The sequence below is a fragment of the Salmo trutta genome, chromosome 15 (assembly GCF_901001165.1).
Source record: "Salmo trutta chromosome 15, fSalTru1.1, whole genome shotgun sequence".
Taxonomy (NCBI): Eukaryota; Metazoa; Chordata; class Actinopteri; order Salmoniformes; family Salmonidae; genus Salmo; species Salmo trutta.
In genome coordinates, this window is record NC_042971.1 from 34,385,621 (window position 1) to 34,412,715 (window position 27,095).

A 27,095-nucleotide genomic window follows, 5' to 3' on the forward strand; every position below is an offset into this window, starting at 1 on the left:
TTGTCCATTAAAATAACACAAATGTAGCATAAATACAGTGTAGACATTGTTAATTTTGTAAATGACCATTGTAGCTGGAAACGGCTGATTTTTAATGGAGTATAAACATAAGCATACAGAGGCCATCATCAGCAACCATCACTCCTGTGTTCCAATGGCATGTTGTGTTAGCTAATCCATGTTGATCATTTTAAAAGGCTAATTGATCATTAGTAAACCCTTTTCCAATTATGTTAGCACAGCTGACAACTTTTGTTCTGATTAAAGAAGCAATAAAACTGGCCTTCTTTAGACTAGTTGAGTATCTGGAGCATCAGCATTTGTGGGTTTGATTACAGGCCCAAAATGGCCAGAAACAAAGAACTTTCTAATGAAACTCTTCAGTCTATTCTTGTTCTGAGAAATGAAGGCTATTCCATGTGAGAAATTGCCAATAAACTGAAGATCTCGTACAACGCTGTGTACTACTCCCTTCGCAGAACAGCGCAAACTGGCTCTAACCAGAATAGAAAGAGGAGTGGGAGGCCCCGGTGCACATCTGAGCAAGAGGACAAGTACATTAGCGTGTCTAGTTTGAGAAACAGACGCCTCACAAGTCCTCAACCGGCAGCTTCATTAATAGTACCCGCAAGACACCAGTCTCAATGTCAACAGTGAAGAGGCGACTCCCGGATGCTGCCATATCTCAGACTGGCCAATAAAAAGAAAAGATTAAGATGGGCAAAAGAACACAGACACTGGACAGAGGAACTGTACCTAGAAGGCCAGCATCCCAGAGTCGCCTCTTCACTGTTGACATTGAGACTGGTGTCAATTACTTTGTGCCTCCCTAATCTTAACCTGTCTTCTCTGAGTGCATCTGCTTTCCAGCACAATACAGATCAAACAGACAAGGCTGGTTTATACTTTGTCTATCGACATGTCTGTAGACAGTTATCGCAGTGACATCATGAACATTCTATTGTTGTCGTTATGAAAAAGTATAAACACAAAAACGACAGGCTGCACGACATCAGTAGCCTGGTGGTCCAAAATTGCTTAACTGGTGTATTTTAACCCCAATAAACCCATCCGTTTAAAAATGAGTTTAGCTAGCTAGCTAACATTAGCTGTATAGCCAGTTCAAATAATGACCATATCATAGCTGACAACGTCTTAACTTCAGCACATTTTTATTAATTATTACAGGAAAATAAGCTCACAGCAAGATAATTATTTACAAGTTAATGGCGTGCTAATTACAGAAAATAGCTTACGGTTGTGATGAAATAAAAGTAGGGCATTCTACTGGATAATCTTAGAACTTTAGCACTGTCTTGTTGCTGGCTCAGTCAGGTAATCATGACAACTGATGCAGCGACAGGGTCAAAGTTTAACTATTCTCATCTGTCTGCGACAAGGAAACCGACATTCGCAGAGGCGGTTGACAAAGTATAAACCAGCCTTTAGGCCTACTCTTACCCTACTAGGTCCGGAGCCTGTTTGTTTTCTGTTCTACCTGATAATTGCACACACTTGGTGTCCCAGGTCTAAATCAGTCTCTGATTAGAGGGGAACAATGAAAAAATCCAGTGGAACTGGCTTAGAGGTCCAGAGTTGAGTTTGAGGGCTTTAGGCAGTTACTGTAGTAAGGCAAACGGTTTGGAGAAGCCAGTGCCAAAAAAAAGGACCCTGTTTTCCTTTACATGCTGGTATAGACATAACGTGCTGGTATAAACCTAACCTAATGAGTCTTTATTTGGTCTCAATAGATTTCTATAGGCTCACACTCAGGGCCCGGGCTGGCACAACTGTACATTGATTACTTTGTGCCAATAGGTTCATTGACGTTGATTCGATGTGTTTTAATCCGGTGGATCAGCAGGGTGTGACAAACACTGGTGGAACTGATAGAGTGGGTGAGTGCTCCCTGGCACAGGAGTGATGGGGGTACCTACTGTCATGTTTAGTTTATTACTAATGCCATGGGCATCTGCAGAGGTTGGCACTTGCTGCAGCCTCCCTTGTTCCTCAGACCACGTGGGAGTCTGGAGTCTGAAATCATCCGACACCGATAAATCCCGCTCGGATCTCCACCAGAACGAACCAACGAAGTGGAAGAGAGAAGGAGCGGGAGAGGAGAGTGAAAGAGAGGGAATGTGTGACGTCTCATCGTGGAGAGCCGCCTTTCGTCCGTTGATGCGTTCATCTTGGTCGCTTTGATATGTTCTTGTCATTTCTTCTTAATTTTCTCTGCCGTAGGGTTTACGTGTACGAGGTATCAGGGAAAGCTCGTTGGTTGTTTGTTTTGCATCCTCTGAGAAAAGGGTTAAACACATGTCACCGACCACAGAGCTGCTGCCTCAGGGCTGCTGCCTCAGGGCTGCTGCCTCAGGGCTGCTGCCTCAGGGCTGCTGCCTCAGGGCTGCTGCCTCAGGGCTGCTGGGTCTGAATTAGTGCTCTGAGGCTCTACCACTCTCTCTCCCTTTTTCACTTTGTCTCCGTCACACATTCTCTGTTTCCGTTGATATCCCTCCCTTTCTCTCTCTCTCTCTCCCTCTCTCTGTTTCTGTCTCTTTCTGCTGATATCGTTCACCGGGTGTGTGTGCGTGTGGGGGGACAGCATCAGGCAGCAGGTTCCTTACACCACGGAGGAGCTGCAGGAGTCGGAAGCCTTTCTGTCCTATCTTTCCTCTCCATCTATCACCTACAACGGTGGGGGGGGCTGCATTCTTTCACTGGCCGAGAGCGAGAGACGCCGCTTATTGCATCACATGCTCATTATGCTATACATTTTATAGAGAAGACATCACGGTGATTATCGACATCTCGTTTTGGTGGATTTATATTGCATCATTATTTTAACTAAGGTTAAAATAGCGATTATAGAAAATCAAGAGGTGATTGAATGGCAACGTGGGAGAGAAAGTGTGTGATCGGATGTGTTGAGTTTGTATGTTTGCGGAGAGTAAATGGTTAAACAGTGATGATTTATGAGTGTGACGTGTCTTTGGACTCCACAACAGGTTGGAGATGCTGACTCTCTCCTCTCTTACGCTGAGGTCATAGGGGTGTCAATGTGCCAGGAGCTTGACTTAAACCCATTGTCATTTCTCAGAACGTGCACATGCCAACTTCCTGCCACAAGCAAGCTCACTTGAGTGACGGCAAAAGAACATGGTTTTCCCCCCTTCAAGATGGCTATTCAAGAATGATGAAGTCATGACTTTACTAAGCATGTCCAGACGTTGATGTCAGCATTGATCAACAAAAAAAAAATCATACAGAAATGGAACATTTGGATGATACTTATGTTTCTAAAAACTAATCCTGGAATCCTCATCCCCGAAGTTTTTTTTTTATATGTATTTCCATTCTATAATTAAAGGTAGCCTGGTGATTCAGTGGTTTCCCTGAAGTGTTTTGTGTTTTTAAGTGTTTGGCCGGCATGGAAGGGGTTTACCAGCGCTGTGAATTCTTGATTGCCAACTCCCAGGATCGTATCTCCTGTGAATAAGAGCCATCTGCGCTGGGCTGGGCTTGTGCCCCCCACCTCTCCTTGGCCTACTACACTCCACTCAAAGGCTCTCTGTGCTGTGGTTTGTCCAGACCCGTCACGTGACTTCTCTGAAAGTGCCCCCTCCCTCCTCCTCACCCTTTATTTCCAGTAAACTGTTTGAAAGGAGGGGGTGAGTCAGAGTAAAACCAGCTTCCCTTCAACCACAGCTTGTTAAAGAATTTGTCAACGTGGACTCGGCCGTTTTTTTTTTTTTTGTTGATAGATTTGAATTTTGTAGGGACTATGGGGCTGGGATTGGGTTGGGTTGCATTAGGAGCCTTAATCACTCTGCTGCGTGTGTGTGTGTGTGTTTGAAAGAGAGAGAGGGAACAGGCTTGTGAGCCGTTAATAAGATGAACTTTAGCCATCTCTCTGTCGGGGCTCGCCTCGCTCCGCTCTGGAGATGTGTGTCGTCTTCTCTCTGTGTGAAAGAGTTTCATTCAGAAAAAAAGAGAGCGAAAGAAAGAGAGAGAGAGAGAAACTGTGTGTGGGTGTTGACTTGTGTATAGGCTATGCATCGATTTTTCCTTAACTGACACTTTCCAGATGCAGATTGCATTGTCGTCTGCCTATTTTTGAACTCCCTACCCCAGCCTTTCCCAAACTTGGTCCTGGGGACCCCAAGGGGGGCACGTTTTGTTTTTGCCCTAACACTACACAGCTGATTCAAGCTTGATGATTAGTTGATTATTTGAATCAGCTGTGTAGTGCTAGGGTAAAAACCAAAATGTGCCCCCCTTGGGGTCCCCAGGACCAAGTTTGGGAAACGCTGCCTTAGCCTCATCACGTCTACAAAAGTCTTCAGAAAAGCACAATAATTAATTATCCAAACACCCACATGTTTTCAAACCTTTGAGGTCATAAGGAACACATTTGTATTTTGGAGTACGTATTTTCATAAGTTCAATGAGTCATGCATATATTCTATAAATTGATATCAGAGCAAGTTGTTATCATAAACATGTAGTGGGCTGGTTTGTTTATATAAACAGAGTCCCGTAATTTAGAATAGGGGTTGCTATATCATTACATGTGTGGAGGGAAACAGTGAACTCTTTTCCTTTTTTCCCACTGGGCTGCCTATTTGCGTCAATCTCTCGTCATCTCTCTGGCAACAGTAACCATTGGTATTCAAACTATTGTGTTAAACATAGCGCTCATTGGTCCCCTTTGTGTGGACATTTTCCGTAACAGTAAATAATATAGAATGAACTCTGATAGTTCACTGTCATTAGAATTCTTAGAACCTGGATTCCATGTAATCATCGTGTTTGACGTAATTTCATTACTAAGAACTCCCTGACAGTCACCCTACCTTGGGAGACCAGCTTCTGTACCTTTAGACACTACCCTAAAGATGGATATTGTATTTTTGGATACATTTAAAGAGTAAAATAAGAAGGAAACTCCATAGCAGTAAATGGGGCCACTAACTATAATAGCCTTAACATATAAATGGCAGATCAAACATGTGATTTTTACTTCACACTGTAGGCATTATCTTTATGTGGGGGCGTAGTGGTACAGAGTGCTGAGTAAAGAGACGGACAGCAAAAGGCTGGAGCCATGCTCCCATGGTTTTAATGACCCTGCACCCTTGACAAGATCTCCAAAATGTAATTGCTGGTAAGCCCTGCCCTGGGGGACAGCGCGTTGTGCGGTGACGGTGACGGGAGAGGCGGAGGGAGGCAGCCGTGGGTGGAAGCCTGGCCAAGATGGTGATTTTCCATGAGCTGCATACAATACACGTTGTGTGGTGTCTGGATTTCTGAACACTGGTCATGTACAATAGACAATTTTGTGGTCCAGAAGGTACACATATGGGGAGTCCCTCGAGCAAATCGCAATGTCACGTGTATACACACGATATCCCTGCCCACTGGGACCTTCACTTCATTCGGTAGAGAGGTAGCCATTTTCCTTTCACTCATCCATACCAGTCAAGTGAGGGGAAATCCAGAACTCTACTGACTTGGTAAACAATACCAATGCAATGTCATCTAATAAATGTGACCCATTTGACTAAACAGTGCTTGTTTTCCTAACTGTTCATAGTTATTGAAACATAAATCCACTATTCTACAGTTGTCAGATGTTTGCTGTCAACAGACGGTCCAGAGTGGTTCAGCTGTAAACATTTACATTTTAGTCCTTTAGCAGACACTCTTATCCAGGTCGACATACAGGAGCAGTTGGGGTTAAGTGCCTTGCTCAAGGGCACAGACAGATTTTTCACCTAGTCGGCTTGGAGATTCGAACCAGTGACCTTTCGGTTACTGGCCCAATGCAACCTGCTGCCACATACACATTCCTACCCCACAGACATCCAGCTCCATCTCCCAAGAAAAATATAATAATAATACAAATAAAATATGGAATAAAGAATCTGGAACAGAAGGCTAGAATTAGAGACGCAGGCTTATCCTTGTGAAAAGCTTTTGTGATTGGATAAAATCTTAGGGCGAATTTCAAAATGTGAGCCAATCAGAGTGGATGTGAGTTGGCCCCCCCCCCCCTTCTTTTATTCCCTGTGGGCCGGCTTCTGCTCTTGAAAAAATGCCACGATTACTCTACTGCTTTGTTGACCATATTTGGCATGCTCATATCTTACTACCCTCCCCCAGTCAATTTAAACCTCTCAAGTTTAAATTTACTGGTATGTGTGAAACATTTTACCCGTACATTTAGGTTGTGTTATTGTTTAGTTATTGTGAATGACATTTTCATCATGCATTGATGTTTAATCAGTTTCTTGTAAAGCTTGATGATTTGGATGAGGATATATTGCTCATTCAAGGGGGCACGTCCTATCTGATTTGAGGGCAGTATAAGATATAGTAGTATAAGAATAAGTAGTATAAGAAAAATATATAGCAAATAAACTGATGAAAAAAAAAGCATTAACCAGAAGGAATATGGTAATTACAGTCATCTGAAAGATGGCAGTTTGAGTTCTGGATCAGTTAAGTGTTAAGGTTTATGCCTCCTATCAGATGTAGCCTGAGAGATGACCTCGTACTAAAAGGTAGTGAATGATTCAAGTCATTCCTCCTAAAAAAAATCAACATTTTCCTCTAGTTTGATATTTTTACATGCAATACCACCTCATGTACAGATCATATCAGTCAAATAGGAAACAGCATTCTAATAACTCTGTGGTTTTCTGGTTGGAGCTATAATTTGTGCTGTATAACACATTGTTTAGAGAAGTAAAACTGGTTCTTAAATATTCCTTCAATTAGACTGAATGTATAGCTCATAATTCAAATGTATTTTTCATTTTATATCAAAGGAAAGATTTCTTTAGTTTTATAATAAAAGGGATGAAGTATTAAAAATGCAGTTAATAACACCCATATTTTTATCAATTAATATCAAACAAATGAAATGTTTCATCCTTGGGACAATTAATATCTACAGAATAGATTTTTAGAGTCCAATTAATAGAAGTCTGTATGTACTTTTAGCAATAATACATCTATAAAATATAAGTGAGACAGTACCCTCAACATTACAAATTACCCCCAGTGTGTTTTTAGTTTAAAAGAATTGTCATTTCATTTTTCATTCCCCTTCAATTGATATACCAACCTTAGGGCATTATCATGGTTAAATATCTGTAAAAAAACTAAACAATAATTTAACTCAAATGAAGAAATAAAGTTACATGCATACAATTTGTACTGTTATCTCTAGTAGCATTCTAATAAAATCATCAGAAGTATGACCATATCGTAATCAATCCAGGATAATTCCCCCATCCTTCCTTCACAGTTCCCAGAAATATTTTAAACTACATCAACAAGAGCTTAACCCTCCTCTTCCCAGCATAGGTATGATGAGGAATATCCATGTCATTGCTTTCAAAATAGCCTTTTGTTGAGTTGACAGAAAAGATGGGGGAAAAGCAGCAGAATTACTAAGAATATGTTAGACCTTGAAATTAGTCTAGTCGTCTTCTGACATTGATGATAATGGATTAAAAACTGTCACCAGAGGTAAGAAACAGTTAGGGGATGTAAATATATATAATGTCCCAGTAGAAAAGGTGTTTGGAGGAGTTTGCAGTGGTTGATTTGTTCCAATTAGACAACTGACAGGACAATTGACTGTGCAGCATTTTTGCAGAGCTTACAAAAGCTTTTTGGTTAACAGAAATATTTATATATACAGGAAATATAATGTATTTAGATAATAGTGGGATTGTAGATAACTTGGAAAAAGTCTGAAGTGTGTCACAGTATCGTTTTAAATAAAAATAAATATGTTCCGTTTTTGCCACAATTCCATATGTTAATTGTACATTTACTTCATTGAGAAAAAAGCTTTACTTAATATGAACCCTAATTGATTAACGAAAAATGTTGGTTATATTATCTGTTCTCTGATGTATTTGTACATATGAAATGCCAGCTTCCTTTTTTCTGAATATTTATGGTACATAACGCAACATATTAATGAGAAAATATGGTAAAAAAGACACTGGTTTGTCCTAATCCCAAAGTAAATATATTTTCTTTAGTGTATAAATCTTCTGATATTCCCCATAATCTCACATTTTTTTATGTTCAGTCTCACATCCCCGCCGAGCCCATTTTAATATAATGTATGTATCATTTGAAAGATAGAAATGCATCAGAACTCACAAATGACTTACACCACTATGCCGAAGGATATTTCCTTAGAGACGATAAGATAAAAACAAATGCAATTCCTCCAAGTCAATAATTGAATTGTTTTTATTGGATCAATTTCATTTGTGTTGATTGTGCAAGGATCGTCTAAGATTGATTTAAGGCTTCGTCCAACAATTTGGAAACCTATTACATAATGATTCAAGTTCAGAGGTAAATTGTAGAATAAGAAATGTTTTGGTATTATACTTAGTAAATATTACTACCATGTTTTCATCTGTGATATATTCAAAATGTGCAGGAGATAATCCTTCTACCTTTAATCACCAGAGATTAGTGAAACGGTTATTGATAGCATATTCACATTTTGTTGTGTTACAGCCAGAATTCCAAATGTATTACATTTAGGTTTTGTGTCACTGGCCTACACACAATACCCCATAATGTCAAAATGGAAATTACGTTTTTATAAATTAATAAGAAATGAAAGCCGAAATGTCTTGAGTCAATAGGTATTCAACACCTTTGTTATGGCACGCCTAAATAAGTTCAGGAGTAAACACTTGCTTAACACATTAAGTTGCATGGACTTACTCTGTGCAATAATAGTGTTTAACATGATTTTTGAATGACTACCTCATCTCTGTACCCCACACATACAATAATCTATAAGATCCCTCAGTTGACTAGTGAATTTTAAACACAGATTCAACCACAAAGACAAGGGAGGTTTTCCAGTGCCTCGCAAAGAAGTGCACCTATTGGCAGATGGATAAAAAAACAAAAAAACATTGAATATCCCTTTGAGCATAGTGACTTTATTCATTACACTTTGGATGGTGTATCAATACACTCCGTCACTACAAAGATACTGGCGTCCTTCCTAACTCAGTTGCCGGAGAGGAAGGAAACTGCTCAGGGATTTCACCATGAGGCAAATGGTGATTTTAAAGTGGAACTGACAGCATTTTAGCAACATTAAATTATTCAAATTAGTTCCTATACACCCCCAGGAAGAATATGACACTTAAAACATTTTCTGACAAGAGAGCACTTGGATATGGTCATTTTTGTAGAATGTTTGGGAATTGCGTATACTAAAGCATTTGTAAAAAATTATATAGCAATATAGAGTGGGAAACCGGCCGAGCGTTTGGACAATTAAAACCTAATAAAAACATCTGTCTCGTCCAAGACTGGAGTCTACACAGACCGGTGTGCTATAGCCAATCTGCGCTACAGTAGACAATTATACAAACAAGCCATTTGCCATCATTCATTTTGAACTGGACTGTGGGTTTACAGACAGTTGCCATTGCGCGACTATAGATCATTAGAACGCATTCGCCAAAAGCCACAAAATACACCTGAATGGATTTCTACAAATATTTAAAAACCACAGGGTCCTCTTATATTTGGGAACTTTACAGTCCTATTGATCAAACAACCATGAAAGGGTAGGCTCTCTCTCCCTCAGTTATGCACATCAACAACAACAAGATCAACAACTAATGCTAGCCAGGCAAGATGAGCTGAAATCTAATGAAGGAACATTAGATTAACCCTCCCAAACTTTTTCAGCTAGTAGGCCTTCAAGATTGTACTGATAAACAAGTGTAGCAAGTGTGGGCAAGTGTAGCATACTCGTCCTTCTGCTGCTTGCCTGCCAATGTATACTTGTCCCAACCAAGCACCCAAGCTAACTGGCTAAGAACACCTTACTATGACCATTTAACTTTAGAGTGTTCCTGGCTATTACTTATTTTGCCTACATTTACTGACACCGGTCATATCCAGCGGGTGTTGCACTCATAAATTCAAATCACATTTTATTTGTCACATGTGCCGAATAAAACATGTGTAGACCTTACAGTGACATGCTTACCTACCAGCCTTAAATCAACAATACAGTTTTAAGAAAAATACCACAAAAAAAAGAAATCAAGTAACAAATAATTAAAGAGCGGCAGTAAAATTGCAGTAGTGAGGTTATATACAGGGGGTACCGGTACAGAGTCAATGTGCGGAGGCACCAGTTAGACGAGGTAATTTGAGGTAATGTATACATGTGGGTAGAGTTATTAAAGTGACTTATGCATAGATAATAACAGAGTGTAGCAGCAGTGCGGGGGGGGGGGGGGGGGCAATGCAAGTAGTCTGGGTAGCCATTTGATTAGATGTTCAGTAGTCTTATGGCTTGGGGTAGAAGCTGTTTAGAAGCTTCTTCGACCTAGACTTGGCTCTACGGTACCGCTTGCCATGCAGTAGCAGAGAGAACAGTCTACGACTAGGGTGGCTGGAGTCTGACAATTTTTAGGGCCTTCCTCTGACACTGCCTGGTATAGAGGTCCTGGATGGCAGGAAGCATGGCCCCAGTGATGTACTGGGCCGTACGCACTACACTCTGTAGTGCCTTGCAGTCGGAGGCTGAGCAGTTGCCATACCAGGCAGTGATGCAACCAGTCAGGATGCTCTCGATGGTGCAGCTGTAGAACCTTTTGAGGATCTGAGGACCCATGCCCATGGGGAATAGGTTTTGTCGTGCCCTCTTCACGACTGTCTTGTTGTGCTTGGACCATGTTAGTTTGTTGGTGATGTGGACACCAAGGAACTTGAAGCTCTCAACCTGCTCCACTACAGCCCTGTCAATGAGAATGGGGGCGTACTCGGTCCTTCTTTTCCTGTAGTCCACTAGCAAGGGCAATGATCATAAGAATGACCTCTCCCTTGCTAGCTTGATTGTATTGACATTCCCAGCCTTAGTTACATTCGTTACATTTTTGCAATTTTTGTTATTGTAACTGAAAAAGTGCATCTCGAATAGAGACAGCCAAGAAATGTATTGGTGAATTATATTAATCATGCATTGAACTGCATTGATCTATTCTGCCAACAATGCCTTAGTGTACGTCATGGAATGTTGCGTCAAATAGAACCTATTTTGAAAACTTCTTAGAAAGTTGGTTTTGTAGCATAAACTGTGAATTTGATATTTTTGACTGATTGTATGTTTTTAATGATCGTCAGTTCCACTTTAGAACAGTTAGAGTTTAATGGCTGTGATAGGATGGATGGATCAACATTGTAGTTACTCCACAAAACTAACTTAGTTGACAGAGTGAAAGAAGGATGCCTGTACAGAATACAATTTTTTTCCAAAACATGCTTTGCAACAAGGCACTAAGAAATACAGCAAATAATGTGGCAAAGCAATTCATTTTTTGTCCTGAATACAAAGTATTATGTTTGGGGCAAATCGAATACAACACATTACTGAATACCACTCTCTAAGACTCACAGGTGTAATCGCTGCCAAACGTGATCCTAACATGTATTGACTCGGGGGTTAAATACTTATCTAATCAACATATATTACTGTTTTATTTTAATATTTTTATTTTTTTACAAATGTTAGAATTTTTCTTCCACTTTCACATGACAGTGTATTTTGTGTAGATCGTTGACAATTAAATGAATTTTAATCCCACTTTGTAACACAACTAAATGTGGAATAAGTCAAGGGGTGTGAATACTTTCAGAAGACCCTGTGTAGCTTTTGATGTAAACTGCTGAACAAAATTGAATCTGTTAATCTGAAAATCATATGTTAATCATAATCATATTTTAATAATTAAAGATACATACATTACATTGCTATGTTGTCATGCTAATGAGAATGACATGCTATGTATAGAATGATCTGTTAAGTATTTGCCATTATTCTTTTCAGGACTTGCAGTGCAAGTGCAGAAAATGGTTCAGAGGGTTGGATTCGTTGGAATTCTAGTCTGCGCCTCTGTAAGTGAAATCACATAACTCTATTCTATAAAACAAAAAATCATCATCCCTATTAATGTCTGAAAATACAAGAAAGTGACTACAGTCTAAATTCAAACCTTTAAAATAGCATTTCTGTGCATACATTTCTGTGCGTACATTTCTGTGCGTACATTTCTGTGCATACATTTCTATGCATACATTTCTGTGCATACATTTCTGTGCATACATTTCTGTGCATAATGAAACTGTCTGTCAATTTAAAGTGAACTGCTGACGGCTCAATCCTCACACCAGCAGACCGAACAGATGAATCATTATTATTGTTAATATAAAGCTATCTTTATTCTGGGTATTTTAGTCATTGTATTACTAATCCGTTAAATACCTCCAGTCAGTGCTAAATACTTAAAACATAGGAGCATTTAACAAAACTGTGTTTGGACTGAACAATATTGAGTCCTTGCACTCTTCTATAGAGTTACGTTGTTTCTTTGCTCTATAATTGTTGTCACTTATCCATATTCCTTTCTGATATTTAATATATATTATCTCGTTCTCCAGATTCTCAATCCACTGTTTGACCTGGCAGATATAACATGGTTCCCTTTTGGACCTTTTTTGGAGCAACGCTAATTGGGAAAGCCATAGTCAAAATGCACATTCGAGGTGAGTGTACTGTATACCAGCACATGGCAGAAATGAATGTACAAAATGTCTTGCACACAACACTTTTCTTATGTATTTTTTGTCATGACAAAGAGACTACTCAGGTCCGTAGTTTGATGTAAAGTTTTTTTGTATAGAATTGATCGATCAAGGCTATAGTTTGTTTTGAATATGGATATTTCAGACATGATAGTAAAACTATGTGGAGGTTAAGGAGGGATCCTCCTGTGCTGTACTCAGCTAAGAGTGTAAGGAGGCCATTTTGTGCAGTGAAAGCAGGGTCTGTCATCCATTTTGTGAAAGCAGCTGCTACACTCAGGGTTACATACACTACATGAACAAAAGTATATGGACACCTGCTCGTTGAACATCTCATTCCAAAATCATGGGCATTAGTATGGAGTTTGTTCCCCCTTTGCTGCTATAACATCCTCCACTCTTCCTGGAAGGCTTTCCACTAGATGTTGGAACATTGCGGCAGGGACTTGCTTCCATTCAGCCACGAGCATTAGTGAGGTCGCGCACTGATGTTGGGCGATTAGGCCTGGCTCGCAGCCAGCGTTACAATTCATCCCAAAGGTTTCCGATGGGGTTGAGTCAGGGCTCTGTGCACCGATCTCAACAAACCATTTCTGTATGGACCTCGCTTTGTGCACGGGGGCACTGTCATGCTGAAACAGGAAAGGGCCTTACCAAAATGTTGCCACAAAGTTGAAAGCACAGATTCGTCTAGAATGTCATTGTATGCTGTAGCTTTAAGATTTCCCTTCACTGGAACTAAGGGGCCTTGCCCGAACCATGAAAAACAGCCCCAGACCATTATTCCTTCTCCACCAAACTTTACAGTTGGGGCAGGTAGCATTCTCCTGGCATCCGCCAAACCCATATTCGTCCGTCGGATTGCCAGATGATGAAGCGTGATTCATCACTCCAGAAAACACGTTTCTACTGCTCCAGATTCCAATGGTGGCGAGCTTTACAGCACTCCAGCTGACACTCGTCATTGCGTATGGTGATCTTAGGCTTGTGTGCGGCTGCTCAGCCATCGAAAACCCATTTCATGAGGGTCCCGACAAACAGTTATTGTGCTGACGTTGTTTCCAGAGGCAGTTTGGAACTCGGGAGTGAGTGTTGCAAATAAGGACAGGCGATTTTTATTATTATTATTTTTTATTTTAGCTTGTGTGGCCTACCACTTCGCGGCTGAGCCGTTGTTGTTCCTGGACATTTCCACTTCACAATAAACAGCACTTACTGTTGACCGGGACAGCTCTAGCAGGGCAGAAATTTGACAAATTGAGTTGTTGGAAAGGTGGCATCTTATGACGGTGCCTCGTTGAAAGTCACTGGGCTCTTTAATAAGTCCATTCTACTTCCAATGTTTGTCTATGAAGAATGCATGGCTGTGTGCTTGATTTTATACACCTGTCAGCAATGGGTGTGGCTGAAATAGCTGAATCCACTCATTAGAAGGGCTGTCCACATACTTTTGTATATATAGTGTACTTTAGTAGGGATAATATTTTTTTATCGCTTGAGAAAACGAATAAGGAACCTGTGTTTTATTTATTGAACTGAAAAGTGAATTTGTACTGCAAAGAAGTATACACTGATGATTACTGTGTAAAAGTTGATTCAGTTTTTCCCCATGCATGGAAGGATTAAGGACTTAATCCACTTTGTGCCATGTTAGACAGTGTCTGTATGCTTAATGGATTATCTTTCTAAATCCTCTATAAACTATTTTATAAATCAAAATACAAAAAATGACCAAAGACTGTAGGGTGCCAATTGAGTAAGTTGATTCATTATGTGACGTTCAATAAGATTGATTAAAAAAAGAAAACTTATCCTCTTTATCTCTCTAGTAATGTTAAATTCACTTGGCTAACTTTCTCTAGATACCCAAGTAGTGAGGGAAACCTTGTTGTATGGGTGGTGGCCATAGAGAAAACCCCATTGTACAGAAGATAAACACTGTCTGTGATGATACAGAGAGTGGCGTGGGCAGCAGCATCATAGAGACGATTAGGTCTGGTGTCCCCTGGGCCGATGACTTTCTCCATATCCAGGCAGGATCAGAGGTGTGCCCCTCCTTGTTTGACATGGCCAGGGCCAGCATTACAATGATACACACTGACTGGAAACTGAACCAGGCTTACCATCACAACTGGTTGGCGTCGACCTGTGGTGTATTTAGTGAGATGAAACATTCTGTGTTGAGGATAGAAATGTAATGAATATAGCTGACACAATGCTCTATACCTGACAGATCATGTCCCGTGTAAACAATACATTTCTATCTGAACGTTCTGAACAAACTCCTGTTCTCTCAGCTTCTCTTGTTCTTTTCCCCATTCTGTTATGTCTGGAAAGAATGCAGAGAATTTTTGTCTATTAGACGGCACTTCTTTGTTGTTTTACATTGACAGTATACTGCACTGTACTGTGAGTCACAGAGCTGTGTAGTTGTTGTCCTGTAAGAGTGGGTATGGAGAGGCAATATGATAGACTGTAATGGTGAACAGGTGAACGTTCTCCCCTGTGGGCCAAAGCAGAGGAACAATGCACTAGGGGGATTTGGAGGTGTTTTTTATGTGGGCATAATACTAGGCCACCTCAATGTGTTTTCTGTGTGGGTGTAATACTGGGCCACCTCAATGTGTTTTCTGTGTGGGTGTAATACTGGGCCACCTCAATGTGTTTTCTGTGTGGGTGTAATACTGGGCCACCTCAATGTGTTTTCTGTGTGGGTGTAATACTGGGCCACCTCAATGTGTTTTCTGTGTGGGTGTAATACTGGGCCACCTCAATGTGTTTTCTGTGTGGGTGTAATACTGGGCCACCTCAATGTGTTTTCTGTGTGGGCGTAATACTGGGCCACCTCAATGTGTTTTCTGTGTGGGTGTAATACAGGGCCACCTCAATGTGTTTTCTGTGTGGGCGTAATACTGGGCCACCTCAATGTGTTTTCTGTGTGGGTGTAATACTGGGCCACCTCAATGTGTTTTCTGTGTGGGCGTAATACTGGGCCACCTCAATGTGTTTTCTGTGTGGGCGTAATACTGGGCCACCTCAATGTGTTTTCTGTGTGGGCGTAATACTGGGCCACCTCAATGTGTTTTCTGTGTGGGCGTAATACTGGGCCACCTCAATGTGTTTTCTGTGTGGGCGTAATACTGGGCCAACTCAATGTGTTTTCTGTGTGGGCGTAATACTGGGCCACCTCAATGTGTTTTCTGTGTGGGCGTAATACTCAGCCACCTCAAATGCCCTTTGAGAGCTGGATAACTGGGTTGTACCTTCAGGTAGGTGGAGCGTTTAGATTCACAAGAACAATCTGTTCTTGTCAACAATGACACGAGGCCCAGAGGATGAAGGCCTTTTCATAACTCTTAACCCTGTCATACTCTGAACTGGATCTGGTTTTCTGACGGTACTGTGGTGATGTGGCTAGCTTTTGAAATATTGATAGGAACTATCAAAAATTATATCATAACATTTAAGGAATTTTGGTTTTATAGTCCTAATTGTAAAATGTTGAAATAGCTCAGTTTGGTTTAGCTGGGCGGAGACATGAGTAAATGTCCTTCCATTATGAAACGGACAGTAAAAGCTTAGAGGAAATGGTTTATTGTTAAGCAGAAGTTTCTGCTATTGCCTTTTACTTTCAGTACCCGTGACACACAGTCTGGTCTAAACAATAGGAGAGAAGTAATCTCCATTATGATAGCCTCCCTAACTTCCACATTCCTACTAGTTTAGTTATAGGCTCTGTGTTTCAGTGGGTTTCAACAGATGCACATTACCATTGTGAGAACCCACTCAAATGTTGATTCCCTGTATGAGTGGTACAATGGGGTAGTATCATCTTGTTTTCCTTTTACTGCAGTGGGCTAAATCAGGGTCACACAGAGTGTTTCTGGGTAGTCTTAAACAAATCTACTTTGAAACAAAAGTATACACCTCACACACATTGTTATGGAATTAAAAAAAGAAGACATCTGTACCATTTTATTTATTATTTATTTCACCTTTATTTAACCAGGTAGGCTAGTTGAGAAAAAGTTCTCATTTGCAACTGCGACTTGGCCAAGATAAAGCATAGCAATTTGACACATACAACAACACAGAGTTACACATGGAATAAACAAAACATACAGTCAATAATACAGTAGAACAAAAGAAAACAAAAAGTCTATATACAGTGAGTGCAAACGAGGTAAGTTAAGGCAATAAATAGGCCATGGTGGCAAAGTAATTACAATATAGCAATTAAACACTGGAATGGTAGATGTGCAGAAGATGAATGTGCAAGTAGAGATACTGGGGTGCAAAGGAGCAAGATAAATAAATAAATACAGTATGGGGATGAGGTAGGTAGATAGATGGGCTGTTTACAGATGGGCTATGTACAGGTGCAGTGATCTGTGAGCTGCTCTGACAGCTGGTGCTTAAAGCTAGTGAGGGAGATATGAGTCTACAGCTTCAGAGATTTTTGCAGTTCGTTCCAGTCATTGGCAGCAGAGAACTGGAAGGAAAGACGACCAAAGGAGGAATTGGCTTTGGGGGTGACCAGTGAGATATACCTGCTGGAGCGCGTGCTACGAGTGGGTGCTGCTATGGTGACCAATAAGCTGAGATAAGGCAGGGCTTTACCTAGCAGAGACTTGTAGATAACCTGTAGCCAGTGGGTTTGGCGACGAGTATGAAGCGAGGGCCAATCAACGAGAGTGTACAGGTCGCAATGGTAGGTAGTGTATGGGGCTTTGGTGACAAAACGGATGGCACTGTGATAGACTGCATCCAGTTTGTTGAGTAGAGTGTTGAAGGCTATTTTATAGATGACATCACCGAAGTCGAGGATCGGTAGGATTGTCAGTTTTACGAGGGTATGTTTGGCAGCATGAGTGAAGGATGCTTTGTTGCGATATAGGAAGCCGATTCTAGATTTCATTTTGGATTGGAGACGCTTAATGTGAGTCTGGAAGGAGAGTGTACAGTCTAACCAGACACCCAGGTATTTGTAGTTGTCCACGTATTCTAAGTCAGAGCCGTCCAGAGTAGTGATGCTGGACGGGCGAGCAGGTGCGGGCAGTGATTGATTGAATAGTATGCATTTAGTTTTACTTGTGTTTAAGAGCAGTTGGAGGCCACGGAAGGAGAGTTGTATGGCATTGAAGCTCGTCTGGAGGTTAGTTAACACAGTGTCCAAAGAAGGGCCAGATGTATACAGAATGGTGTCGTCTGCATAGAGGTGGATCAGAGAATCACCAGCAGCAAGAGCAACATCATTGATGTATACAGAGAAGAGAGTCTGCCCGAGAATTGAACCCTGTGGCACCCCAATAAAGACTGCCAGAGGTCCAGACAACAGGCCCTCCGATTTGACACACTGAACTCTATCAGAGAAGTAGTTGGTAAACCAGGCGAGGCAATCATTTGAGAAACCAAGGCTGTCGAGTCTGCCAATAAGAATGTGGTGATTGACAGAGTCGAAAGCCTTGGCCAGGTCGATGAAGACGGCTGCACATAACCGCCATCTCTTATCGATGGCGGTTATGATGATGTTTAGGACCTTGAGCGTGGCTGAGGTGCACCCTTGACCAGCTCTGAAACCAGATTGCATAGCGGAGGAGGTATGGTGGGATTCGAAATGGTCGGTAATCTCTTTGTTAACTTGGATTTCGAAGACCTTAGAAAGACAGTGTAGGATAGATATAGGTCTGTAGCAGTTTGGGTCTAGAGTGTCACCCCCTTTGAAGAGGGGGATGACCGCGGCAGATTTCCAATCTTTGGGAATCTCAGACGATACGAAAGAGAGGTTGAACAGGCTAGTAATAGGGGTTGCAACAATTTCGGCAGATAATTTTAGAAAGAGAGGGTCCAGATTGTCTAGCCCGGCTGATTTGTATGGGTCCAGATTTTGCAGCTCTTTCAGAACATCAGCTGTCTGTATTTGGGTGAAGGAGAAATGGTGGGGGCTTTGGCGGGTTGCTGTGGAGGGTGCCGGGCAGTTGACCGGGGTAGCCAGGTGGAAAGCATGGCCAGCCGTAGATAAATGCTTATTGAAATTCTCAATTATAGTGGATTTATCGGTGGTAACAGTGTTTCTTAGCCTCAGAGCAGTGGGCAGCTGGGAGGAGGTGCTCTTATTCTCCATGGACTTTACAGTGTCCCAGAACATTTTTGAGTTAGTACTACAGGATGCAAATTTCTGTTTGAAAAAGCTAGCCTTAGCTTTTCTAACTGCCTGTGTATATTTGTTCCTAACTTCCCTGAAAAGTTGCATATCACGGGGGCTATTCGATGCTAATGCAGAACGCCACAGCATGTTTTTGTGCTGGTCAAGGGCAGACAGTTCTGGAGTGAACCAAGGACTATATCTATTCCTAGTTCTAAACCATGTCAGATATAGAGTTTAAATATATTCCATTTTGAATTTGCATCCCAATATTACACTTTACATACATCACAGAAGACTGAAATATAACAAAAGCTTTTGACACAGAAATACCACATTTTTGGTGATTAAAAAAATATGTTTTAGTTATGAATTTATGAAAAATATGAATAACATTCCACCCATGAGGCCGCTAGGTCATTTGACTGCAGGAAAGGGCTACACCTGTGAACTCCCTCAGAGGTGTTCATGTGTCAATAGAGAAGAGGACAAAAACATGTTTGTAAAACTTGGTCTTTGTTATGTTGGTCTATCCCAGACCCAGTGTTTCCTGGTTGCCTGCTCAGTTGGGGGCTGAACAGTAACTGAATGGTAAACAGAGCCTTATTTGAGACCCCCCGTCTTCTGTGTCCAGCAATGAGTAAGCAGGAGTCAGACTGGACAGGAACACAAAATCCCCAAAACCCCACTTTTACTGTTAAGATCTGCTGTCTGAGAGGAGTGACAAATCTCCTCCTGACCCCTCCATCCCCTCAATAGCCCTACTCATCCTTATCCCCCTCCTCACATCCCCCTCTTCAACTCCCTACATGAAAAAAGAATACTATAGTAATACCTCAGTAATATCCACAAGAAAACACTGCAGTAAATACTACAGTAATGTCCGCAAAAACACTATACCCTGCCCTTTCCCCTCCCCCATATCCCAATTGGTTGCACCCATAAGTGAGAAACCTACATGCCAAGTATAGATTGTACACTGAGTATACAAAACATTAAGTACACCTGCTCTTTCCATGACATAGACTGACCAGATGAATCCAGGTGAAAACTATGATTCCTTATTGATGTCACTTGTTAAATCCACTTCAATCTGTGTAGATGAAGGGGAGGAGATAGGTTAAAGAAGTATTTTTAAGACAATTGAGACATTGATTGTGTATGTGTACTAAGGCACTGCATCACTACAGACCCGGTTCGATCCCAGGCTGTGTCACAGCCGGCCATGACAGGTTGTCCGGGTGAGGGGAGGGTATGGCCGGCCGGGATTTCCTTGTCCCACCTCGCTCTAGCGACTCCTTGTGGTGGGCCGGGCACCTGCAAGCTGACTTTGGTCACCAGCTGGATGGTGTTTCTTCTGAACACATTGGTTAAGCAAGCAGTGTGTCAAGAAGCATTGCGGCTTGGCACTGTCGTGTTTCGGAGGACACATGGCTCTCGACCTTCTGCTCTCCTGAGTCCGTAGGAGAGTTGCAGCGATGGGACAAGACTGTAACTACCAATTGGATATCACAAAATTGGGGAGAAAAAGGGGTAAAAGTCAACAACAAAAAGGAAAAGACAAAATATTGAAGTGTCTTTGAACAGGGTTTGGTAGTAGGTGCCAGGTGCACCGGTTTGTGTCAAGAACTGCAACGCTGCTGGTTTTTCATCTCAACAGTTTCTTATGTGTATCAAGAATGGTTCACCACCCAAAGGACATCCAGCTAATTTGACACAACTTTGGGAAGCATTGGAGTCAACATGGGCCAACATCCCTGTGGAACACTTTTGACATCTTGTAGAGTCCATGCCCCGACGAATTGAGGCTGTTCTGAGGGTAAAGGGGGGGGGGGTTCAGATCCTATCCGCTTATACCCCAGTCCTACAGGTTATGGAAATGGGCAATTTCACAGTTAAAGATTTTTCACTTTAAAATGTATGTCAAACAAAAACGAATAATTGCAAAGTTTTAAAAAAAGGACTACTTTGAAAAATGTCAGCGCAGATGCACAGTTTGGTAACAATGACAGTTTGTGCTGTTTGTATAATGTTGCAATAACTGGTTTTTGTTTGACATTTTAAAGTGAAAAATCTGAGTCTCAGCATCATCGGTTACCAAATTGCACATATGCTACAGTAAAAAAAACACTACAGTAATTACTATAGTACAGTATATACTACATATTTTTTTACTACATTATTTCAACTATAGTAAACTGTAAATACTACATTATACTACAGTCATGTCTGAAAAAACACCAAAGTGAATACTATAGAATTTATACCATAGTATACTATAGTGTGTTTTAATGTGTGTGTTCTCTATGTAGCAACAGTAGCCCCAAACCCTGCCTGTCTGTACAGTAATTTCCCTGACCTGATTGCATTTATGTGTCATAGGGGCTCAGACTTTTGTTTCTGGCCTTGATGACAAAGGGCCACATCATGGCTGGTTTTGTGCTAACCACCCGTCAGTCACCAAGTGTGGTGTTGGTTGACTACAGGGGGTCCAATATAGGGAGTATTAATGATCAAAACCATGAGTGTACTGCCCCGGCCGGGCCTGTATTTACCCCCCCATGACCTCATGGTCTACTGACTGACTGTCTCTCTCTTTCTTTGTCACAGAAACTGTTTGTGATCATAACCTTCAGCAGGCACATAGTGGAGCAGATGGTGTCTCTGATTGGGTAAGTAACCTAGCCATTGAGTAATATTGGGCCACCTCTGAAGAAATGGAAATGTGTGTGTATGTGTGCAGGCTTGCGTGCGTGCTTGTGTCTGTGTGTCACGGGGGAGGTAGGAGGACAATGAGGGGGGTAGTATCACACATGAATGGGTTCATTTGGAACATGACGGTTGAGAGAACTTCGTGTGGCATTTTGAGGTCGTTCGTGCCCCTTTTAGGAAAACCCGCTCTAATTTTGTTCTGACTGCGTCTCAGGTCACTGACCAAAATGTTAGCATCAATTTAACAAAGGGATTTTTGGAAGATGCAGTGTTTCATGGAATACATTTTATTTTCCAAGTGTTTTGACAGACCCTGAAAGGGTGTGGTGATTATACAGTAGAAAATGTATTTGTGCTGCTCTGGGAAGATTAATATTTTGTCCCCTCAATACCTTCCGTAGTCTGGATGCTAACTGATGACCATGCTCTAACACTTGGTGTGGATGACTATGGGTATGAGTATGTATGTAAGACTGTTTCTCAGGTTAGGATGAATCGTCTCTGGCCTACGGTCTGGTTGAATTCTAGTTTACAATCGTGATACAGTGTGTCACTGGTGTCTCTTTCGCTTTTCCACGGTGACCTTAGACTGACTGACTGCGCTCTGCTCTTCATTTGGTGTCATATGACACTCCAGTGGAAATGGGGTCGGTTGATATCGACGTATAAAGACATTTCACACATGCCGTAATGAGTGGAGCAACAACTGTGTACTTTTTCCGTCTGTTGCCCACCACTGGCAGCTTGGTGTCACCCTCCCAGACTGATCTGATCTCAAGTTAGACGTCACTGTCACCAACCCTGTTGCCCACCACTGGCAGCTTGGTGTCACCCTCCCAGACTGATCTGATCTCAAGTTAGACGTCACTGTCACCAACCCTGTTGCCCACCACTGGCAGCTTGGTGTCACCCTCCCAGACTGATCTGATCTCAAGTTAGACGTCACTGTCACCAACCCTGTTGTCTGGCTTTCCAAGCCTCCTGCTAATAGAACCTTCACACCCACCCACCTACCCTGCCTGGCTCTCACACTAATACCCACTTCACATTACTGAGCCGAGATGTGCCGTGCCAACTTATGCATCTACAATAAACGTGATGGAAGAAAACTATGTACAATTTTTTTTTTATCAGAGCCAGCACAGTACGATTCGGGTCAGCACAATACTGTGAAAAGGTTATATAATCCTGCCCTGTATGAGGGCTGCCTGCTGGGCACAGATAGGAGGAAGCAGGCTTAGGCCTTGGAGGGTTGGTGCCCTTGTCGAGGTGTCAGGACCAGGGTGTGTAGCAGGAAACTACCCTCGGTCTGTACACCTGCCAGTTGGGGGAGTGGCCCTTGCTGTGTATACCTAACATGGTGTTAAATTGGCACCTGAGACATTGCACGCACACACACAGACACACACACAGACACACACACAGACACACACACAGACACACACACAGACACACACACACACAGACACACACACACACACACACTGCTGTGCTGAAATCAGACTGTGAGATTGCATCAGCTCACATCCTTTTTCAGCAGTAGTTTTTCCTGCTCTTTTCTTTGTTTCAAGAATACATACTCTTTAGTGCTGGTTTTAATAAAAATCAATGTCTTTTTTCTCCAATTTGTTGGCAGATTATTCCCAAATTGAGGTTACAAAAAACAGCAGAATTTGGTTAAAGTTGATTGGTCATTACAAGGGTTCATAGAGTTTTATCATTCATGAGGGTTTTCAGCATTTCTGTTTACATGCTTTTCAAATGAATTTATTTGAATATAGGCTATTCATTTAACTATCATATAAATCTTCTGAACATTTTATAGCTGTCAGTGTGGTGTGTCTGTAATGATGGGTAGATGGAGTTGGTTTCAAGCCCTAGTCATTGAGATACAGAGGTAAGTGAGCTATCAGAGGTGATTGGCAAGTTTCACTATGAGTCACAAACTTTCCTTTTTACAACCTGTTAACTGTCAACTTCCTTCCTGACTGAAGCCCATCCACCTTGACAATTGCTTGATAGTCAAGCTTTCTCACAGAAACTGTCATCCAGTGATGGCTCTGTGACACATCCACCTCACACACTTTCACTATTATTAACCCTTTACCGGACTGACCACACCTTCACTTTTAACCCTTAAGTATTACATCTTTAATTACCAACCCATGCCCATTGCCACTTTTAGTTAATCCTTTAGGTGCTTGTCCACATCTTCAGTGTTAACCCATTTATTGTCTGTTTTTGCCTGTTTATTGTGTTGTTGACCAGTGTTACTTTTTCCTTTTTTACCTTTTTTTATGCACAGCAAATTGTCCAGTATCATTTAATGTAGATTTTTCAGTGTAACATCTCTAGTGTTGATTCAGGAGTTAAATTAACTCTATAGAACTCAGTGGTGTAAAATAACCCAGTGTTGGTGTTAATAACCAGTGATGAATCAAAACCATGCCCATCCTAATCATATTTCCCAGCATGTTCTGTTGCAGGTTGATTTTTAGAATGTTTGATTAATTCATCTTATGTTACTGAAATATAAGTAACATAAATGTTTCTAAAATAATTCAATCTTTAACTTAGATTTATTGCATTCTTTACTGAAATGGTTGATCCAGTTTAGATGCTTTAGGTAGTCTCATATCTTAGTCTTCCCAACCTTGGCAATCATTCTGAATGCAGGTTGTGGGTGAATAAAAATGCCAAATGTTGGATATCCACACTCTGGCTGGATTCCAATAGGAATTACACATCACTTTGCAAGCCAACATAATGTGACTTGCAGGCCCGATGTAGCCTGTAAACCATGAGTTTCAGGCCACTGTTTTAGGCTAAAACTAGGCTCTCAAAATAAGTATTGTATTGTCATGAATAATACAATTTTAAGGTTCTAACTGGGTGAAGGCCACAACATTAATGAACACAACAATCATATCTCTGTCACTAACAAATACAGTCATGAGTGGTAACTACAATTCACTTGAATCCCAAGGCAACCTGGGAAATGCAAATAAGGCTTTACACTAAGCAGTGTATTAATCCAATCCAATATGGAAGCGATAGGTGGGAGGGAGGGGTTGAGAGGAGCAAAAGGGTGGGACTAATAACAACAAGATAACTCATGTAAAATATACTGTGTTTGTAAAATGTATGTAGGTTCAGAACTTTTCTGAAACAGCACAGTTAAAAACATATGGCAAATAGAAAATAAATTTGGATGGTCTTCGGAAATAGATGGGAGGGGTTGAGGGTAGCGGTAGGATAGGAGTAAAAACAAACAAAATATAACTATTGTAAAATAGATTGTATCCGTAAAATGTATATAGTATGTTTAAGTTGGAAGTAGAAGCCTAAGTGTTGTTGTTCATTAGTTTACTCCAGTTAAGGGAAGGGGTGGTAGGGTTAGAGGAAAATAATTTTAAAAAATAAGGGAAAAAACTGTTCATTTAACACAGGAAAGTGTGGACCCGTACAGACACTGGAACAGTGTTGCATTTAACACAGGAAAGTGTGGACCCGTACAGACACAGGAACAGTGTTGCATTTAACACAGGAAAGTGTGGACCCGTACAGACACAGGAACAGTGTTGCATTTAACACAGGAAAGTGTGGACCCGTACAGACACTGGTACAGTGTTGCATTTAACACAGGAAAGTGTGGACCCGTACAGACACTGGTACAGTGTTGCATTTAACACAGGAAAGTGTGGACCCGTACAGACACTGGAACAGTGTTGCATTTAACACAGGAAAGTGTGGACCCGTACAGACACAGGAACAGTGTTGCATTTAACACAGGAAAGTGTGGACCCGTACAGACACAGGAACAGTGTTGCATTTAACACAGGAAAGTGTGGACCCGTACAGACACAGGAACAGTGTTGCATTTAACACAGGAAAGTGTGGACCCGTACAGACACAGGAACAGTGTTGCGTTTAACACAGGAAAGTGTGGACCCGTACAGACACTGGCACAGTGTTGCGTTTAACACAGGAAAGTGTGGACCCGTACAGACACTGGTACAGTGTTGCATTTAACACAGGAAAGTGTGGACCCGTACAGACACTGGTACAGTGTTGCATTTAACACAGGAAAGTGTGGACCCGTACAGACACTGGAACAGTGTTGCATTTAACACAGGAAAGTGTGGACCCGTACAGACACAGGAACAGTGTTGCATTTAACACAGGAAAGTGTGGACCCGTACAGACACAGGAACAGTGTTGCATTTAACACAGGAAAGTGTGGACCCGTACAGACACTGGTACAGTGTTGCATTTAACACAGGAAAGTGTGGACCCGTACAGACACTGGTACAGTGTTGCATTTAACACAGGAAAGTGTGGACCCGTACAGACACTGGAACAGTGTTGCATTTAACACAGGAAAGTGTGGACCCGTACAGACACTGGTACAGTGTTGCATTTAACACAGGAAAGTGTGGACCCGTACAGACACTGGTACAGTGTTGCATTTAACACAGGAAAGTGTGGACCCGTACAGACACTGGAACAGTGTTGCATTTAACACAGGAAAGTGTGGACCCGTACAGACACAGGAACAGTTTTGCATTTAACACAGGAAAGTGTGGACCCGTACAGACACAGGAACAGTGTTGCATTTAACACAGGAAAGTGTGGACCCGTACAGACACTGGTACAGTGTTGCATTTAACACAGGAAAGTGTGGACCCGTACAGACACTGGAACAGTGTTGCATTTAACACAGGAAAGTGTGGACCCGTACAGACACTGGAACAGTGTTGCATTTAACACAGGAAAGTGTGGACCCGTACAGACACAGGAACAGTGTTGCATTTAACACAGGAAAGTGTGGACCCGTACAGACACAGGAACAGTGTTGCATTTAACACAGGAAAGTGTGGACCCGTACAGACACTGGTACAGTGTTGCATTTAACACAGGAAAGTGTGGACCCATACAGACACTGGTACAGTGTTGCATTTAACACAGGAAAGTGTGGACCCGTACAGACACAGGAACAGTTGCATTAACACTCAGTATTGATTTAATATTGTAACATTTCCTGTGTGTCATTGCTAATCAATGCTAAATCAATTCCTTGGATTCTTTTTTAACATAGCTTTTTATATATATTAAATAACATTCTTTCAGTCATACAGCTTAGGTTTTCTCATGTCTGTTGGTTGCAGTCAGCAGTGCTGCTGTGGACTATAGAAATATGGTACAAATAGTTGTTACAAACTCATATGACAGTGTTGTTTGTGTTGTCTGTAGAACATTCTTAAAACATATAAAACCGTTATGGTTTTAGTGATGTTTAAACACAGGAATAGAAGATGGTACAGTGTTTAAAAAAAATATTCGTACCCCTTGACTTATTCCACAATTTGTTGTGTTACTGCCTGAATTCAAAATTGTTTAAATAAAAAAAATTGTCACCCATCTACACAAAATATCTCATAATGACACAGTGAAAACATGTTTTTATAAATATTTGCAAATTGATTAGAAATGAAATACAGAAATACCTAATATACATAAGTATTCATACTCCTGAGTCAGTACATGTTAGAATCACCTTTGGCAGCGATTACAGCTGTGA

The 27,095-nt window shown here is 41.4% G+C and overlaps 1 long non-coding RNA gene across 1 annotated transcript in view; it reads left to right on the plus strand.

The window, feature by feature from the left end:
• Positions 1–27,095, plus strand: part of LOC115148870 (uncharacterized) — a 36,493-nt gene that overhangs the window by 1,100 nt on the left and 8,298 nt on the right. Inside the window, exons 2-4 of the long non-coding RNA XR_003866758.1 lie at positions 11,903–11,970; positions 12,514–12,618; positions 21,413–21,474. This is a non-coding gene — a long non-coding RNA (uncharacterized LOC115148870). The remainder of the gene's footprint in view (positions 1–11,902; positions 11,971–12,513; positions 12,619–21,412; positions 21,475–27,095) is intronic.